The sequence below is a fragment of the Myotis davidii genome, unplaced genomic scaffold (assembly GCF_000327345.1).
Source record: "Myotis davidii unplaced genomic scaffold, ASM32734v1 scaffold205, whole genome shotgun sequence".
Lineage (NCBI taxonomy): Eukaryota > Metazoa > Chordata > Mammalia > Chiroptera > Vespertilionidae > Myotis > Myotis davidii.
The window spans coordinates 6600089-6619917 of NW_006297573.1; the positions used below are offsets into that span (position 1 = coordinate 6600089).

Consider the following 19829-nt stretch of genomic DNA (forward strand, 5'->3'; position numbering starts at 1 on the left):
GCCAGCCATCAGCGCCCGGGCCCCGCTCCCCCTGGGCCGCTCTCCGCCGCTCCTCACTGTCCCCATATCTGCGTTCGTCCCCCTCGAGTCTGTTCTCCACAGTGTTGCCAGAATGATCTCTCAGAAATGATCTATTTGATTGCGGTACTCCTTGCTTAAAATCCTGCAATGACTTTCCTTCATCTTCAAGGTAAACTGCAAGTTCCTTCAGCCCGATTTTTAAAGCGGCCCTTCCCAAGACCCTGCCTGGGCCTCTGCCGTCTCCCCATTCTCCCTTCTCGCCATATGCTCCAGTTCTGTGGAATTGCTTGCAGTTTTCTGTGAATGTCACTGTCCAACCCTTTTGAGTCTTTGTTTGTGCTGTGCCCCTTGCCTTGAAATATGTTTTGCCCAAATAACTTCTTAGCATCTTTGGATTCAGCACAGGTGTCACTCTTCTCGAGAATGTGTCCCAGCACTGTTTCTTCCCCACCACTTGGTTCATTATCGCTTCTGTGCACCCCCGTCGCATTCTGTTAAAACCTCTGTCAGATAACTTGTCGCACTGCTCTGTGATCGAGTTTTGAATTTCTAGGTGCCCTACAAGTGGCTCCATATTTGGGTGAAGATACGAGACTTCTTAGGTCTTAAATCCGGGTGTCTTTGAGGTCACCCTCCAGATTTTTTTAAAAAAAATATTTTCTATTGGTTTCTTTACAGAGAGGAAGGGAAAGGGATAGAGAGCCAGAAACATCGATGAGAGAGAAACATCGATCAGCTGCCTCCTGCACACCCCCCACTGGGGATGTGCCCGCAACCAAAGCACATGCCCCCGACCAGAATTAAACCTGGGACCCTTCAGTCTGCAGGCCGATGCTCTATCCACTGAGCAAAACCGGCCAGAGCCACCCTCCAGGTTTTTATACTCATATACTTTTAGGATACTCTGTCCAGCTAACATTGTTCCCTGGGACTCTACTGAAGGTCAGCCTACTAGGCATGAATGATGACTGCTCACTGCTGCTGTATCCAGATCTCTTCTCATTCAGAGCAGAATCTCTGAAAACCTAAGGATGAGAAAGAATGGGTGATCATCAATCATGTCGGCACTTAAAAGATGTGTAGTAATAGAAGACTGTCCGCAACTCTTAGGAACCCACCCTTGGAGTCTTAAGTGGACAAGGAGCCTCCCTTTTCACGCTCCTTGTCAGGACAAGGGATTGCCAGACCAGAATGCTGTTGTTCAGGACATAATGAAAGTATATTCACTCTGGGACATCAGCCAACCCTTTCCTAATCACTGCACCCACTGCTCATGACAGGAACATGGTATTAAGTCATCACACTGGGCGCCTCTCTTCCACCCTTTCCTCTACCCGTGCACAGACAAATACCTGATTTGAAACAGGCTCTCCCCTGTATCTTCCTGCCTACTCCTTCCCTGTCCATGCTGTTGTTTATGTTTTTCATTTAACCATTGTCTACTTTAATATCTCTTAATCTTCACATCATTCCTTTAGTTGATGAAGTTTAAAATTAAGTCACTTGTCTACAGTCCTGAAACTAAGAGATCACATATGGTCATTATTTGAAACCAAGTCTTCTGGTTCCAGCTTTATTGTTTTTTCTGTCTCTCAAGGCACCGTGCTCGGTCTTGGCATGAATTAAAGACACAACCTTGTGCAGTGGCCTGTGTGGAAGCTTCTAGCATACTTCCTGGCCCACAGTTGTGCTTCCTGTTATGTTAAGACGGTATATAGTAGAAAAGAAGTAATTTTAAAATTTTGAAGAATTAAAGAAAAAAAAATTGAACTAAATTCACAATGCTTCCCATTTTTGTGATATTTTAAAATTTTTTTCTCAAAAATCACTTTTATTGAAGTAAATTTATATTCAATAAAGTTCAGGTGTTTAAGTGTACAATGTGATGAGTTTTTTTTTTAAATATATTTTATTGATTTTTTTACAGAGAGGAAAGGAGAGGGATAGAGAGTTAGAAGCATCGATGAGAGAGAAGCATCGATCAGCTGCCTCCTGCACACTCCCTACTGGGGATGTGCCCTCAACCAAGGTACATGCCCTTGACCGGAATCGAACCAGGGACCCTTGAGTCCGCAGGCTGACGCTCTATCCACTGAGCCAAACCGGTTAAGGCTGTGATGAGTTTTGACAGTGAATTCCAGTTGTCTCACCTCCTGCCCCACATGCAAGCACTGATCTGATTTTATGTCCCACCGTAAATTAGCTCTGCTAGTTTTAGAACACCATAGAGACTTTTGTGCTTGTCTCCCCTGATCAAAGGTAATAGGGTTGTGGTGTATCCATGTTGTTCTGTGTATGAGTTTGCTTAGAAGTTTTCCATTGTACAAATATGCTGAGTTGATAAATTTCTTGATATAAAGTTGTTTCTAAAATTATTTTATTAGTTTGAGGTCTACAGGATCTGTGGTTATATATACTTCTTTATTCCTTTTGCTAGAGGCCTGATGCACGAAATTCGTGCAAGTGTAGGCCTTCCTTCCCCTGGCTGCCACCACCAGCTTCCCTCTGGCACCCAGGACCCGGGCTTCCCTCTGGTTGCCGGCAGGCACCCGGGGCCCAGGCTTCCCTCACAGCCCTGGCTTCATCCAGAAAGTTGTCCAGAAGGATGTCTGATCTAATTAGCCTGTTATGCTTTTATTATTATAGATTGGTCATTATTGCTGTTATTACTGTTTTGTTTTTGTTTTTTGTTGGTTTTTTTTTTTTGGTAGAAAATGAGTCTTGCTAGGAGTCTGCCAGTTTCATTGATCTTTTCAAAGAGCCAGTTTTTTGCTTCATTTTGTAATTTTTTAGTTTAAAATACTTTCTAATTTCCCTTTATTTTCTATCTCAAATTTTAAGCTCATCTAGTGAAATTGATGCTATTGTACATATTTTATTTTTTAAAAAGATTTTTAAAATTAATTTTTAGAAAAAGGGGAAGGGAACAGGAGAAGGAGAAACAACAATGTGAAAACAAAACATCAATTGGCTGCCTTCTACATGCCCCCGAGTGGGGATCATGCCCACAACCTGGGCATATGCCCTGACTGGGAGTTGAACCTGGGATGATGCCCAACTAACTGAGCCAGGGCTATTGTACATGTTTTAGTGTTAGAATATCCATTGTATTATTTATTATAATTTTCATTTCCCTGCTGCGCTTTTCTGTTTATTCACTCATTGAGATTATGTTTTCCTTTAAGTCCTCAAACTGCTAATATATATCTGGATTATCTTAGAATCTATCTTAAGCTGCCAATTTTCCAGTGCCTGAAAATAGTTGCCTTATATATTTTGTTCAGTTGTAAAGTTATGTATAGCAAGAAGGCAAGTCTTGGTAACACTCTGTCGTATCTGTAATTTTTTTAATTGCCATTGTTTTTCAATTATTTTAGTTTCAAAATCTTGAAAGGAGGTTTATCATTTACATTCATAATTTATCTTCTAATTTTGAGAGCCATTTAGATTATTGCAAAAATAATTCTCTGGAGATAAAGTAGAGATAGTATGTTAGTCTGGTATTATACACATCATTGTAAGTATAAAAACGTAGTTAACCAGGGTATTTGCATTTTGGGTTAAATAAATGATTAGTATCCTACTCTTGCTTTAATCTTGTTTAGGAATCTTTAAAATGTCTTAGGGGAAGAAGCATGGTCATTGGAGTACAAAGACCTGCCCTCTTGTTTTGTCTTGCACATTTTGTGATCTTGAACAAATACATTAATCTGATTATCAATCGAAATGAAGTAATTTGTGTGACTACATTATAAACTATAAGTTAAATACTTTGCAAGTTGCTAAAAAATATTAGTATACCCTCCTACCCCATCCCACCTCAATAAGGAAGGAACATAATTGAATCTTTTTTCCCCCCTAGACTATTACAAGGCATTATTCAGAACCTCAGTTTTCAAAGTCATTTGGTGTAGCTTTAGGAAATGTAAGATATTGAGCTGTATTTCATTCTGTACTTATCCCAAAGCTTACTATATTGGTAGGATTGTTCAATGAATCTTACCAGAAGATATGAACTCGTTTTGTCACCTCTTGACTCTGTCTTGAAAAAGAAAGGTGTAAAAAGAGTCTGATTAATTGAGAATAACAATTAGATGTGGTACAGCTACGTTTTTTTATGGTACACATCTCAGCTATGTTTATTTGTCATCTCTCTTCATTCTTTTACTCTGGGAGCTATAGCAGCCACCTCGGTTCTTTAGATGTGTATCCAAATGAAATGTCACTTAACTGGAAATCACTTATTCAGCAGCCACAATGATCCAAAACCAAGCCATGAACCAGGGGGAAGAAGAAAGATGACATATTAAAAATGTGATCTGGAATAAAACAATAACAGCTCACATTTTTTGAGCATTTACCATATGCCAGTGACTTAGGGGATTTATGTATGTTTATATTTACTCTTCACAACAGCTCTATGAGGTAGGTGCTCTCCTGTGGTAAAATAAGAACAGCAGTTCAAAGGATATTTTTGCTTCTATTCCATATGGTCATTATTGATATTTGGAAATATTCCAGGTATTTCTGTCTTTGTTATTTATTATTTTCTCTGTCTGTTCTAGCATTTCCCCCTCCTCCCCTTAACTGTTTTTAAAGCTTTTAATAAAATTTCCAAACTCTGTCAAATCTCTCCATGATCCTCCAAAAGCTGAATTAATTAATTGTTCTTACTGTTCTGCTCCTAGGACAGTTATAATACCAGTAGCATTGTCAGATAGTATTGCCATCAGTTGTTCTACTTTTTTAGATTTTTTGCAAAACTGTGAACCTCCCTGAGACAAAGGACTAAATCTCACTTACTTGTATTTCCTGTGATTATTATGTGCCTGACATCTAGGAGAGCCTGAGACAATATTTCGGAATATTTGAATGAATAAGAAAGAAAGATAGTGATGTAAGGAAAAGAGAAAACAGGAAAGTGAAATGTGAAGATCTAGATTCATCTTTCCACATGTGCGACAGCTTTGTAGAGTTTGGACATGCTATTTTGAGAGTAAACCTTGAGCGGGAGATTATGTATCCATGGCATTGTTTAGGCCAGTAGTCGCCAACCTTTCGGACCTCACGGACCACCCGTGGTGTGCGGACCACTGGTTGGCGACCGCTGGTTTAGACGATCTAAGTAGTAGTATGACATTAAAGGTTTGTGAAGATTTTGAAGTAGTTATGGAGGCAAGAAAGTACTAAGGAAACCCTTTTGCTTTAGCTTTTTGTAAAAAAAAACTGGATCTCCCATTTACATTAGTGGAAATGCGGTGAGAGAGATACAAACAAAGGGGGAGGTGAGGGAGGAGGAAACCATTGGAAGGGAATATAATCAGGAAGGAGAAAGGAGAGCCACTTTTTTTTTTTTCTCATTGAACTGTGCAAGAACAAGGTGATAGGAAGTAAGACAGAAAGGGAAACATGCTTACAGAAAAGAGAAGTCTAAAAGCAGATCGGTCTCCGCTAAGGGATTTCAGCCCAGCAAGTGCACAGGTTGAGAATAATGCCAGGATGTAGAAAAGTGGCTTTATCTTTCAGGAACGGTGGGCTGTTCGCACACATGCAACAGTTAACAAGCTCTGCTCTGAAGTTACTCTAGACCTTATCTTTGGAAATAATGCAGGCCTGATAAATAAGGTTGGAGGAGAAAAACACTAAAGATGCAATCATAATGTCATCAGGTTTGAATTGCTGATGAAGATCTGTGGGAAGAGCACTAATACGAAAATATGGGGCTTGAGAAACGCAGACCTGGAAGGAATGCTAAATGAGTTTGGAACTTGGCTGGGATTTTATAATGTGTAGGAAAACAACAACACAAAACTAGGAACCAGGGGAGGGAATATCCGAAATTTAACCCAATAAGATCAGAATCATACGGGAACAATGAGATGAAGCAGAGGAATAATATATAAGGGAGGCCATTAAAAAAATACTGAAGTAAAGGGAAAAAATAGTGGGAAACTTGCTATGACTGAAGGAAACCAAAACCCTATAAAGATGCTGTGATTAATGTCAAATTAACATCTGAGAATTAAAAAAGACAGTTATAGAAATTTAAATATGAATCAGATAGTAGAGTAAATGACAGTGTAGCTTTGCATTTCTAAAAATTGTCACAAGTCAGAGTCCTTGTCTTAGGCTTGCAAATCTTTGCGTACTCAAGGAATATTGATCCAGATGGCACATTTGACCCCTGCAGTGTTCCAGCTCTTTTTTTTTTTTTAAATATTTGCTTTTCATGGGAAAAGCATTTCAATTTATGAAAAGGTGTGCTGCAATGGAAAGTTCATCAGTGGGGAAAGCATAAGACTGTAGACATGAGTTAGGTTAAGAGTTAAAGGATTTAAAGTGTAAATTTATTTGCAGTTTCTTAAACGAGCCCTGAAAATGACAGCACTTACAGGGCAAACACTAATTACCTTGACATCTCATTCAGGGAGTAAATTTAAATTCAGACCCCCAGGCAAAAATTTCAGAGAGTTTACCCCCATCCATCCACGCCCTCCCTATCCTCTGCGGAGGGCAAAATCAGGAGCTTTGTGGAAGGGAGGTTATATTCCCTGGCCTCCCAACACTGATGGTGAATCCGGTATATGCATATCATGTTAAAAAAAGGGTACGTCTGTACATTTACACAGAAAGCACTTTATCTCCTCGTGGCTTGGCTTCTGGGGTTAAAAAAGAAAGAAAGGAAAGAAGAAGCTTGTAAGCCTAGAGTTTTATGTGGTATATACTGGCCTGCATAAAATTTCACTGTGTGAAGATTTAAACAATGTAACCGACCTTATTTCTTTTTTTTAAAAAGTGTATTTTATTTTTTATTGATTTCATAGTGGAATGGAGAGGCATTGAGAGATAGAAACATCATTGATGAGAGAGAGTCATTGATAGGCTGCCTCCTGCATGCCCCACACTGTGATTGCGCCCAAAACTCAGGCATGTGCCCTGACTGGGAATTGAACTGTGACCTCCTGGTTCATAGGTCAATGATCAGCCACTGAGCCATGCTGGTTTAAGTTCATGGGTACACAGGCTAATACCCAGGCCTAGGAAATGCTTGCTGATGGGTTCAGTTATTAGGTAAAGGGGCATCAATAGATATATTTGTGAACAACATGTATAAAATTAAAATGTCTAATCAGTATTTTCCCATTAAAACAAACCTTAAGCAATTTTTTTCCCTCAGTGAAATTGTGATACATGACATAGATGTTAGATCTGTAGACATTTGCTCTTGTCTCTGAGATGTGCTATTTATTCATTTGCCTTTAATTCTTGACACATTAACTTTGGTTATTATTATTATTATTTTTTAAATATATTTTATTGATTTTTTTACCGAGAGGAAGGGAGAGGGATAGAGAGCTAGAAACATCGATGAGAGAAACATCGATCAGCTGCCTCCTGCACACCCCCCACTGGGGATATGCCCGCAACCAAGGTACATGCCCTTGACCAGAATCGAACCTGGGACCCTTCAGTCCCCAGGCCGATGCTCTATCCACTGAGCCAAACGGGTCAGGGCAACTTTGGTTATTATTATTTAATGTCTGTGCTAGGTTACAGATCTACTAGCAAACTCTTAAACGCTGGGAAACTAGAATTCTTGAATGGGTACACTTGATATACATATTTGCTGAATGAGGAAATAAAGGTTAATAAATCATGTGAAGGTTGCATATTCTTTTTGCAGTTGTCCTAAAAGGGAAATAAAGGAAGTACCTTCTCGTTTAGTAGATGAAACGTTGAAGCTCAGGAGTTAAGTGACTAGATCAAGGCTATACATTGAGGGTGTGCAGACTTCTGAAGGTCTCTTGACTCCAAATTCCTTGCTTCATTTACTGCACAATCCTGTTCTCCACCCTGCAATTGATCTGTATGTAAAGTTGTATATAAGCTGTGTTTAACCTTTGGAGGCACAGATGTATTTCTAGTCACTGAATGAGATTTATATATTGAACTGTATTTTTCTATCAAGGACAAGGAAAGTAAGACAGGAGGGAGACACTGTGTTTGGAGAAACACTTAGGGGGTGATAGACCTAAATAAACATAAAAAGAAAAGCCAGCCCGTGATAGGCCCACAGTAAATCCTTGTTGAAATGAAGGGAAAGGATGCCAAGAACACCTTCACCTCAGACACTCCCATTGTTTTGTGTGTGTTTGTTTACCTGTTCCGCAGATGGTGCCATGGTGATGCACTGGGAATATTAACAAGGTCATACTTAACAGCTGCTCTTGAGTTGTTTTCCTGGGGGTGGAAGTGGGGGGATCCAAGGTGAGAAAGGGATTCTAACCTTACGGTTTCAACTCATTTGATATTTTTTAATCAAATATTTTCTCAAAGTTCACATCTAGTTCTTGTTTATTTTCAGATTCCCCCACCGGGGGTACTGAGAGAACAGTTAGGGAGTGACAGGAAAAGTGGACCTTCCTTCCTCTTGTCCATCTGATGAAGGAGGAGGAGAGATGTCAGAGCTGAGGGCAGTCTGAGGATGAGGAAGCAGAAGGGGTGAGATTATAGGGGATGGGAGAGAGGAATGGTATTGGAGCATATGCAGAGGAATCCCTCAGCATGGAATGGGGAAATGGAAACCTTCCCATGAAGAGTGATTGGAAGGAAAGTGGATGTCTTATTTAGGAAGAGAGCAATCATTGGGGTTGTGATGTTATATTCAAATACTTGTAGCACACACACACACACACACACACACACACATGCTGGAAAAAGATGATTGCTCTTTATTACCCCAAGGTAGGAGGGTCCAACTTTAAGAAGTGATGGGAAGCCTGGCTGGCATAACTCAGTGGTTGAGTGTTGACCTATGAACCAGGAGGTCACGGTTCAATTCCTGGTCAGGACATATGCCTGGGTTGAGGCTTGATCCCCAGTGTAGGGCATGCAGGGGGCAGCTGATCAATGATTCTCTCTCATCATTGATGTTTCTATCTCTCTTCCTTCCTCTCTCTGAAATCAACAAAAATATATTACAAAAAAGAAAGAAGTTATGGACGATGGAGTTGGCCTGGTATAAAAAATTGGATGGGTCACATCAGGAGGTAGATGTTCAAATCACAAGCTGGATGTCAGCCTGAAAGAGTTACTGTTAGAGTAAGTGTCACTTAGCAACCATTAGGGATGCTTCTTGTGTGTGTGTGTGTGTGTGTGTGTGTGTGTGTGCATGCATGTGTGAAATAGACAGGGCTCCAAAATGTGAAAACAATGGGGAAGGAGGAGTGTATTGGTTTCTTAGGAATCCTATATAATAAAAGGCCAATATGCAAATTGACCAAACGGCAAAACAACTGGCTGCTATGACACGCACTGACCACCAGGGGCAGACGATTAGTGCAGGAGCTGCCCCCTGGTGGTCAGTGCGCTCCCACAGGGGCAGCGCCACTTAGCCAGAAGCCCTGAGCCAGGCTCATGGCTGGTGAGTGTAGCAGCGGTGCCAGGAGCCTCTCCTACCTCGGTGGCACCGCTAATTAGGTCCGACTGACATCCCCGAGGGCTCCTGGACTGCAAGAAGGTGCAGGCTGGGTTGAGGGACCCCCCTCCCTGCCCCCAAAGTGCATGAATTTTGTGCCCAGGACCTCTAGTGCTATATAACAAACTAACTCAATCTGGTGGCTTCAAACAACAGAAATGTAGTCTCATGGTTCTGACGTGTAAATGTCTAAAATCAAGGTATCTGCAGGGGCCTGCTCCCTCTGAAATCTGTAGGGGAGAATCCTTCCTTGCCTTTTCTCGACCCTCCTGTTTGTTGGCAGTATTTGGAAATCCTCTGTCATGTGGCCATCTTCTCCCCGTGTCTCCTTATAAGGACTCCAGTTGTCTCATTTCCCACCCAATGTAGTAAGACCTTGTATTTAATTAATCAGTTACATCTGCAGTGTCCCTGTTTCCAAGGTCACTTTCTGAGGGACTGGGGGTTGGAACTGGGGGTTTGGGGGGAGCACAGTTCAATTCATAACAAAGAGAAATAGGGTTCTTGCATTGTGGTTCTATTATTTCCCATAAAAAGACCCGAAGAAGTCAGAGAAAAAGACTTTGAGTCAAACCAACAAACTTAAATTCAGGTACAAAAAATGGATTTTTTCCCCCCCTGTAAACAATGTTGGATGGTTTTGTAGGTAGGGGAAATCTAGTAGATATTAAATATTTTTATCTGCAAAAAGCATTGGTAAGGTTCTCAATGGGAGATTAATGGCTAAAATAAAGAATGAGGCATTAGGAGATAAATTTGCTTATGAGCAAGAGACAGAGACTAACAGCAGAAAGAAATACTTTTTAGATTGGAAAGGAGTGACATACAACCCAAGCCAGAATCCGTTCGGGGACCTATGGGTTTTTCACTTTATTTTTATTAGACTTTGTAATAAAAATACAGATCTTCAAACAGTCCAAGACAGAGTGAGTAATGCTACAAGCATCAGTAATCAAAAGTTATTCTCTATCATAAACTAAATGACTGATAATAAATACTGACGGAACACTACACAATGTGCCATAATATTATAAAATGGAGCCAGCGATTCTCCTGTGTTCTCCTGTGTCGTCTGCATGGCTGAATATTTCTTTATTTGCTTTAAAAAAATATTTGCAGGTTTCTGGGTTTAGTTTACAAGCCAAATAAATGCAAAAATATTTTTTTTAAACTTGGAAAGTTTGTGTTAACTGAGGGAAAAATTGGTCGAAGCTAGACAAAGGTTGTATTGGTGTCACTAGCATAAAGAAATTAGGGACCTTGTATGTTAAATTGCTCAGCAAGCCATGCAGGAAAACGACTTAAGAAGTGAGGGGGTGTTATTGAAATCATCAGCTTGTGACTTTAATGGAAGCATATGCAAAAAAGTCATTGTTAGAATGATGAAACTACACATCTGAGGGAGTGAAATAGTATGGAACTTTTTTTTCCTCCTTTTAAAAAAATTTAACATAATGGCTCTCAAAAAAAAAATCCATAAAATTTGTATATGTTACTTTTGTCCTCCCAGGAACTAGTTAGTATGTGGGAAACATACTTTTCATATTGGAATTGTGCCTGCCAGTCCCTTTGTCTAAGTCACTAAAAGGTTTTTACAAATTCATGTCTGTTTTCCCTTGATTTGTACATTGTCAGAGAAGCCAAGAGAAATGGAGCAACTAAACACTCAAAAGTTAACTCATAAAAGTTGTAAATGCTTTGAAACTAAAAAGGATCGTGAAGCATAAAGAAGTCTCATTAACCCCAAAGCTTCCATTGGGCAGGTGGGGAAACCAGGATGCTGTGTAGATGCACTGTAATCGCCCCCTCCGCCTCCTCACAAGGACTTGGTGAAGTCGGCTCTGTGCCAGGCACTGGGATGAAGGACAGCCACAAGATACCTTTACTCCAAACACTCTGTGGTAGAGGAATGATGATCAGAGTCTCATTAGAAACAACCTTTGGGCAGTGATTGTAGCTGGAGACAGGGACGCCCTTGGGAAGCTGTTGTAACAGCCCAGCCGGCCATGATGAGGAGTTGAGTTGTGGTGGTGAGTGTGGTGGGAATGGAGAGGAGTGGACAGCTATGGGAAGGATTAAAGGGGCAGAATGAATGGAAGTTGGTGAGTGATTGTATACCAAGCTGGGAGGGAGAGGCCAGAGCAGCTCCTAATGGTGCCGTTGGTCACCATTCATGAGAAGCCATGAGAAGGCTTCATGAGAAGCCAGGCTTTTCCCCAGGCCTGGAGTCCACGCCTCTGCTTCCCTGTATGGGACCTCCTCCTCCTGTTCATTCTGTTGCTGGCTTCCTGCAGGACGCAGCTCAGTCTCGCCGCTTGCCCTCTCCTTTTTTGTTCTTTAACAAGAAAAAAAAATTAACATTGGTGAGGAGATCTAATGCAGGCTATGAAGATAAAAGAAAGAGAGGCTCTCCTGTTTAGAAAACATTAGCAAGACAGGGCATGTCAAGTAAAATGGAGAACGAATACAGTTGTTGTAGTGATTCGGGAGGAAAAGGAAATTTATGCTTTTAACGTGAATTATTGGGGTGATGCTTTGTCTTGCTAGTGACCCACGAACGAGTATAGTATGCCTTTTTGTAAAAAATTTATCATCAACTGGGGCATCCGAAAGTATGTTTCCTATGCTACGAAGCTGCTAAATTGGGCAGGGACAACAGAGGAGGCACTGAATAGTCCATGAAATTGGGAAGAGTTTAGATCATCCATGTCACACAAAAGGCTGTTTGTAGAATGTTAGCTGCTATCACACTGGTTTGATATTAACATTCTAGTGAATAATTAAAATATGCCTGTTTATTTTTTAATAAAAAGAAAAAGCATATCAATTTCCTCAGAGTGTATAATGTTACCTATATTTGCATTCACAGATCTTGAGGCTTCTGACTAGTATTGTAGCTGGATAACTGAGACAATTAAAAAGCACATTGTCTTCTGCCTTCCTCAACATCCTCATTTGACAGTATTCATTAGTGTAAGGCCTTTCAAAAATATAAAAATCTTTAAATTACTTTGAGGCATTTTCATTACAGATGGTATTTTTCTAAAGTGAGTGGCTATTAAATATACTCTTCTGCTGAAATTATTTTTGAAGTATGTTTCTCATTTTCATCTCCTGTCCATAAGCACACACCCAGGCCTAGTTGATACTGTTTTTGCCTGCTCTGCTTAAAAAAAAAAATCAAAAAAAAAAATCTCTAACCCCTTTTATTTATTTATTTTTTAAATATATTTTCATTGATTTTAGAGAAAGAGGAAGGCAGAGAAACATCAATGAGAGAGAGAGAGAGAGATATCCAATGGCTGCCTCTTGCACGCCCCCTACTAGGAATCGAGCCTGCAACCTGTCCGTGCACGGGACTGTGCTCAATCAACTGAGCCACACTGGCCAGGGCCCTGCTTTTTTAAAAATATATTTTATTGATTTTTTACAGAGAGGAAGGGAGAGGAATAGAGTGTTAGAAACATCGATGAGAGCGAAACATCGATCAGCTGCCTCCTGCACACCCCCCACTGGGGATGTGCCCGCAACCAAGGTACATGCCTTTGACCAGAATCAAACGTGGGACTCTTGAATCTGCAGGCTGACGCTTTATCCACTGAGCCAAACCGGTTAGGGCAGGGTCCTGCTTTTTAACATCCATACTCCCAAGAGGTAATCAGGCATTCCTTTATATCCGAATATACTTCTTAGTTAAATCCACCCCTTTCCACTAACTGTTTTCTTCTTAATACCTATGTGTGTGATGTCTTTTTAACTTTTTAAATTTATTCTTATTTATTCCTTCAGTAGGCTGGAAAAGTTCAGGTATTTCATTCAAGACAGTTGACTCAGAGGAGAAGTGACTCACACAGAGATAGGAAAGAGGTTTGTGCTTAGAAACAAAGAGATACAGATGCATGTGAAGCCACAGTCTCATGATCTTATGTGATGTTGTGTTTGATGCTCTTAAAGCTGTGCATTGTTTGAGTAATTTTAGACGTAGATGGGATTGCCAGACTTCACCAATTTCCACAGGATCTGCCTGAATTTATGCCTACTAGATGGTGGAAACAGTGTTAATAGAGGAAATGATATTAGAGTAAGAGTTTCCCGAGGAGGGTTCGGTCATGAGCTGGGAGAATAAGACAGGGCTCTGTTTCCTGCTCCCCAGAGTTAGGAAGGAAGCATTCAGCTAGACATAGCTGGCACGGTAGGGAGGCGACATTTGACTAGAAGCTTATTGACAGTTCAGGTGCTTTGAAAGGAAATTCCAAGTGGACTTTTCATCAAACTCTCTCTTTCCTTATTGCTCCAAATAGGTTCACTCCAATAAAGTTAGGATAATGGTTGCCAGGCACTGTTATAAACTCTAATTATTTGCTAGAGAAATCACAGATGTAGAGGACCAATGTATATCACCTTGACTTAAATGTGGCTCTTATACATGACCAGGAACTAGCAGGAACATTGGTAGAAAGCTTGGGAATAATACCCCTGTGCCTCAGAGATGCCCTGTGGGGGTTTCCTCTTCTCTTTTTCCTTAGTTAGTCGCTGCCTATTGCGGTTTTCTCATCCTCTCCTGAAGTACCCCCGGTGTCTTGGGAAGGGCAGTAGTCCCATTCATCTCTTCTCCTGCAGCCGTTGCTCTGCCAGGCCCAGTGCTAGTTCCTTGGCTGCGCCCTTTTTCCTCATCTCATCTCTTTATCAGTCCCCTTCAAGCCCCAGCTCTGTGGTGAAATACCCTGGAGATTTGAGTTTGGATTTGTTCCGAAATATAAGTGACCTGATCTTGAACTGTACAAGACTCACTTCTTAATACCTATGTGTGTGATGTCTTTTTAACTTTTTAAATTTATTCTTATATTGTTTCCTAAGGCTGATATAAAGATGCCACAAACAGAATGATTTATACAGTAGAAATGTATTGCCTCCCAGTTCTGGAGACCAGTAGCCTGAGATCAGGGAGTGGGCAGGGTTGGTTCCTTCTGAGGGCAGAGGGAGGATCTGTTCCGGGCCTCTCCTCTGGCTCCTGGTAGTGTGCTGGCTTGTAGAAGCATCACTCTGAACACTGCCTTCATGTTCACACGGCATTGTGTTTGTGTGTGTGTGTGTGTGTGTGTGTGTGTGTGTGTGTGTTTATCTCTTCACATGGAATTCTTTTTATAAGGGCACTAATCATATTGGATTGGGGGCCCACCCTACCTATTCCAGTTATGAATTATATCTTCAGTAACCCTATTTCCCCAAATAAAGTTGCACTCCAACATCTGGGGATTAGGACTTCAGCATATGAAATTAGTGGAGGACACGACTCAACTTGTAACAAGTGAGCCCTAAAGAAGGAAAGCCAAATAGAGTTCAGGAAGGACCTTTTTGCTCATTTTGCTTATGTGCTTAAGGGCTGAGTGCTTATTTGAAGTAGGAGAGAAGCAGTGAGATTATATTTCTCTATTATGGTGAGCTGCACACCAGCTAAAACAACCTATAAGTGACCCTGGAGAGGATGTAGACTCTGGAGCTGATGGAAGAAAGCAAGGAGGCAAGAGTGACTAGGATGTGGCTTATGAGTGAGCATTTCTAGTGATTTGTGACTAAGAAGCTATTGGCTCCCGTAACTCCTCACCACCCACTCCCCCCAAGTCCTAGTTACCCAGCCCTTCTCACCTTGCAAGTGTAAACTCCTTTGGTAATTTAAAGCTCAGAGTGACCCCCATCCCCAACCTGGCAGATGATAGAAGCGATGGGTTGTAGGGACTGACAGTCAGATGTACCACCTGGCCTTCAATCTCCTAAGGAAACACTGTTATGCAGAATGCTTAGGAGGGGTTGGTAGTACGTGGGTTCTGGGCAGGTAAAACATGCTTGCCAGGGCTGACCTGGGACTTACTATCAGTAGGAATAGTGTTTATCTGTAGAGGAACATTTTAATTTCCAGCCTGCTGTGAATTTATGAGCTTTTGGAAGGCATTCCACTTCTAGGTTGTGAAAATTATGTATTAAACTGCTCAATTTAATAATTAAAGGTAGAAAATGTAACTGGTTTATCTATGTAGTCAATTAGCAGTTTAACATAGGCCGCTCATTTAAATCTGAATCTAAAACTAAGTATTCAAAAGGCATAAATAAATACAGAGAAAAAATAAGAAGCACACATAATCCCCCCCAGAGACCTTACATACTGCAAAGGAGTCACCCCGGAAAGCAAAATAAAACAAAACTGAACGAAAAAAGCCTAATTGCTGCCTAACAATTTAGTTCCCCACCAACCTATTTTTTGGGTTGTTTTTTTTTTGCTTTGATTTATGAATCTAGACATCTCATAGTTTTGATAAAAGATTAATTTTAAATGCAACAATTCTCCATTTGTGTTAATGCACCGATGAAGCTAATGTGGAAAAGGGAGAGCGGTATTTTCTGACATAAGAAAAAAAAGAACCAGCCATCTTCTTAAATTTTTATTAGTAATCTCTTTAGTGTATTAAATTGTATGCTCTCTTCTTAAAGACAGAGGTATTTGCAAACGTATCCTTTGTACAATGGTAACAAATGACTTAATGGGGCTTTGGTTTTTATTTTATTTATATTTTTGGTTACATTTTTCCCCCCAAAATTAACATGGATTACGTTTATTAATTTTTTGAGACTTAAAGAAAATTTCATTATAAATTAAGATAGAAATACCTTGGAAGTTTCCAAACTCCAGGTTAGGAAGCGTTGATTTATAAATCGCAGAGATCATCTGCGTATGTGTGTTTCTTAGTGCAGAGGGTTAGAAATCTTTTGATAATTTAATGAGATCTATGAACCTATTTTAAGTATTAGAGTCTATAAATAATTAGATAAAGAAGAAACAGCACCTGAGGATTTGGTTTCATGCCCTAGAAAGTTCAAATTAAATTTTGCTAAGAAACGGTTTTAGAAGTTTAAAAGGTTCTGTCTTCTCATGCAGTCTACTTCAAAACACATTTCTGCGAGCTAGCCAAGGTAATGAGCTCCACAACACTTGCCCTCAGATGATCTGAGGTTCTAGAAAAGTCCTGTCAGAACCGAAAAGGTTATTCCAGGAACCAGCCTGCCTCCAACCAAATGAATAAAGAAAATGTGTGTGTTTTGGGATAATTTTCAGCTAAAACAATGATTTCCAAACTGCGTTCTGGCATACAATATTTCAATGAAAACGTCTCTGAAAAAGAGGTCACATGATCAGACAACTTTGGGGACACGGTGTAACATGTACGCCTACAAGCCATTCACAGTGCATATGCACTGAGAAAAGATCCTGAAAGTTTACAGGAAGGAAAACTGTGTATTTGTAAGCCCACCAGACCACACTTATTTTTATGTATGGCAAAGTTTTTCTCGTGTGTCATTATGAATATTGAACCAAAGATGAGAGTCAGTGAATATCATTAGGTTCTGTCGGGTCCTGTAGACATAGAAGCTTAGGCTCTGTGGGAGTACTGGTATACATTTTTAAGCAGACAAGACTACAATGAACACGGAGCTATGGGAGCGTGAGCCTGCCAGTGTAAGTGGTCCAATTTTAGAAAACCTGCCTTGCAGTCTCCCCAAACACCGCCCCCTTCCTGTTGTTCCTGTGGCTAATGTCTGAAATCCCACTGTTAGATCCTCACTCTTTAGTTTAAGCCTGTTAAAATTTAAATGCATTTTTAAAAAGACACGGGTTCAATAACTGTGTCACATTACTTGAGCAAAACTAGTTGATAGATGCAGAGAACTAGATGTGAAGTTTGTGAAAATATTTGATTAAAAAATATCCATTGAGTTGAAACCATAAGGTTAGAATCCCTTTCTCACCTTGGATCCCCTCCCCCCCCCCCCCCCCCCCAGTAAAAGAAGTCAGGATATTTATTTGTTCAATCAAACTCAGAAACTCTTCAAGAAAAGAGAAACTTTCTCTTGAGGCTGACCACAGTGTTGCCAATCAAGATATTTGTATTAGTGCTCAATGTGTGTAAGATAAACAGCTTAGAAGTGGAGAGCAGGAGAAATTTAATATAGATTTGCTCGGTTAAACCGACTGAAACTACGACTAAAATCAGAAAAAAACAGTTAGCGAGTAGCCCTCATTTAAAGTGTCCTGGATCAACTGCGCTCTCTCCATACAGCTCCTCCGAAGCCGCCCACCAAAGAAAGGGATCTCAGCCATTCATGTCCTCACATCCACCCTGTGGACTCCAGGTTGTGTGCCCTGGTTGACGTCCAACACTTCATTCTCCACTTAGCCTCTCTCTCAGAGTGGAGCCGTTTCAGGAAAGCTTATCCATCACTGCCCAGCACACAGCCTAGAGCACGGTAGTCACTCACAGACACTGGTGGTGGGACAGACTAGGTCAAGGACAGGTCCCTTGGAAGCATAGGATTTCTCCAGATTACTTCTTGGATGCTTAGCCTTATCATAGGTCTACTTCCCATGTTACTCAGCAAGGTAGCTTCCGTCAGATCCTGAAGTGCCCAATCACTGCTTTATTTTATTAACACTTGTCGGGTTATTGATAAAGCTCTCAGAAAGGTACCCAGCACATGCTAAGTGCTATGTAAGTGTTTACTAAAGAGGTTAATGAAGTAGAAACTCATGTATTTATACAATTAGACAGCTGTGGAATCGCTGGAGAGTTTAGTTGTGTTTCGTACAGACATTATGCTTTATCAGAGCTTACCTGGTTGTGAACTTATTTAGATTTTGTATTTAGTAAGTCTATACTGTGACCACTGTGCTCGCTACACATGGTCCATATGACGCCAGTGAATGAGGTGGCCATGGCCCTGAAAGGCTGTGGGGTTAGTGCACAGGGATGGACACACACATTGAAAAATGGTCCCACTTATCCGGGCCCACTGTGTTCTGCAGTTAGCTTTTTAGGGCTTGTACCTTACTTTCTTCCTCATCTTCTACTTTCGCTAGAACTCCTTAGAGTCTCTGTTTGTTGATAAAACAATTCCTTTCTCTGTTTCTTCAATAACGTGCTCAGATTGGTGTACAGATGCTCCATTCACTAATCTCTCAGACGGTTGTCTCTCCAACAGAAATCTCTGTTCTCCTGTGGCTTTCCACTTCTAGCTTTTCCTAATAATACCTACAGCTTACGAGGGTCCCCTTTCACCTGCTACTTTTCCTTCCACATTTTATCCAGGTGGACTTTGACTCCTATCTGATTTACTAATGTAGATGGAGTGGGGATCTAGGGGTTTGGGTAGGCATAGCCGGTGGCATATCCAGGGGTCTCAGCCAGGCAGAGAGGAGGCTGTGTGTGTGTGTTGGGGAGGAGGGGAAGTGGCACCCAGTGTCCATGGTTGCAGAGAGTGATGCCAAGGGAAATGAATAAATACGGTGCACCACTGGATTTCTAGCTCAGCAGAGCAAAATAAACAGTCCTGGGACCTCATCAGTTAGGATTGAAAGTGGCTACAAAAAGCACCAAACTTAAGAACAGTGACTTACATAAATAAGGAATTATTTTTCTCATTAAAAAAAAAAAGTTCAGAGGCACAGTCAGTCACAGTTGCTGGTTCATCATCCGTGCCAGGGTTAGTGCCTCTGTTATTCTCTTGGCATTTTCCTCATGGTTGAAAGGCGGCTGCCACAGCTCCAGTCATGTTTCCATTCAAAATAGGGGGAAGGCAATGTTTGTGCTGCTTCATGGTGAAGGAAATGGTTGAACTGGCCAGGTAGGATTTTGACAGGGAGAGAAAGGATGGAGAGTACAAATTTGAAAAGGTAGAGGGTGTTTCTGTGAAAAAACACCTCCTCTGGTGTAGGAGGCAGAAGTGTAGTAATGAAAAGCCTGGACTTTGAGTAGAAAAAGCTGTGTTAAATTCCATGTGTGATGTTTATAAATTATAGTCTTAGATGAGTTCCTCAATATCTGTCAGCCCTGGTTTCTTCATTTGTAAATGGTGATAATAAGAGTGCCTGTCTTTTAAGTTACTGTGAGGATTAAATGAGAGTAGATAAATAAAGTGGTTAGCTGGAGCCCAGTACCTGTGAGTTCTCACAGAGGAGATGCATTCTACTACTATTAATGTTGTTTTTTTCTTATTATTATTACTAGAGGCCCGGTGCACAAAAACTTGTGCACTCAGGCGAGGGGGTCTCTCAGCCCAGCCTATGCCCTCTTGCATTGTGGAACCCCTCAGAGGATGTCCACCCCAGTGGGGACCCTCACCCCATGGAGGTTTGGCAAGCCTGGGTGAGGGGCTGATGGCTGTTTTGAGTCTGGTCACACTCCCTTTAGGGTAGGGGGGTCCTCACTGGGGTGCCTGGCCAGTCTGGGTGAGGGGCTGAGGGCCGTTTTCAGCCTGGCCAAACACCCTGGTGATATAAGCT

General features: G+C 41.1%; 1 protein-coding gene across 1 annotated transcript in view; it reads left to right on the forward strand.

Moving 5' to 3' along the window:
- Nucleotides 1-19829, forward strand: part of DERA (deoxyribose-phosphate aldolase (putative)) — a 95244-nt gene that overhangs the window by 51966 nt on the left and 23449 nt on the right. The window lies entirely within an intron of this gene.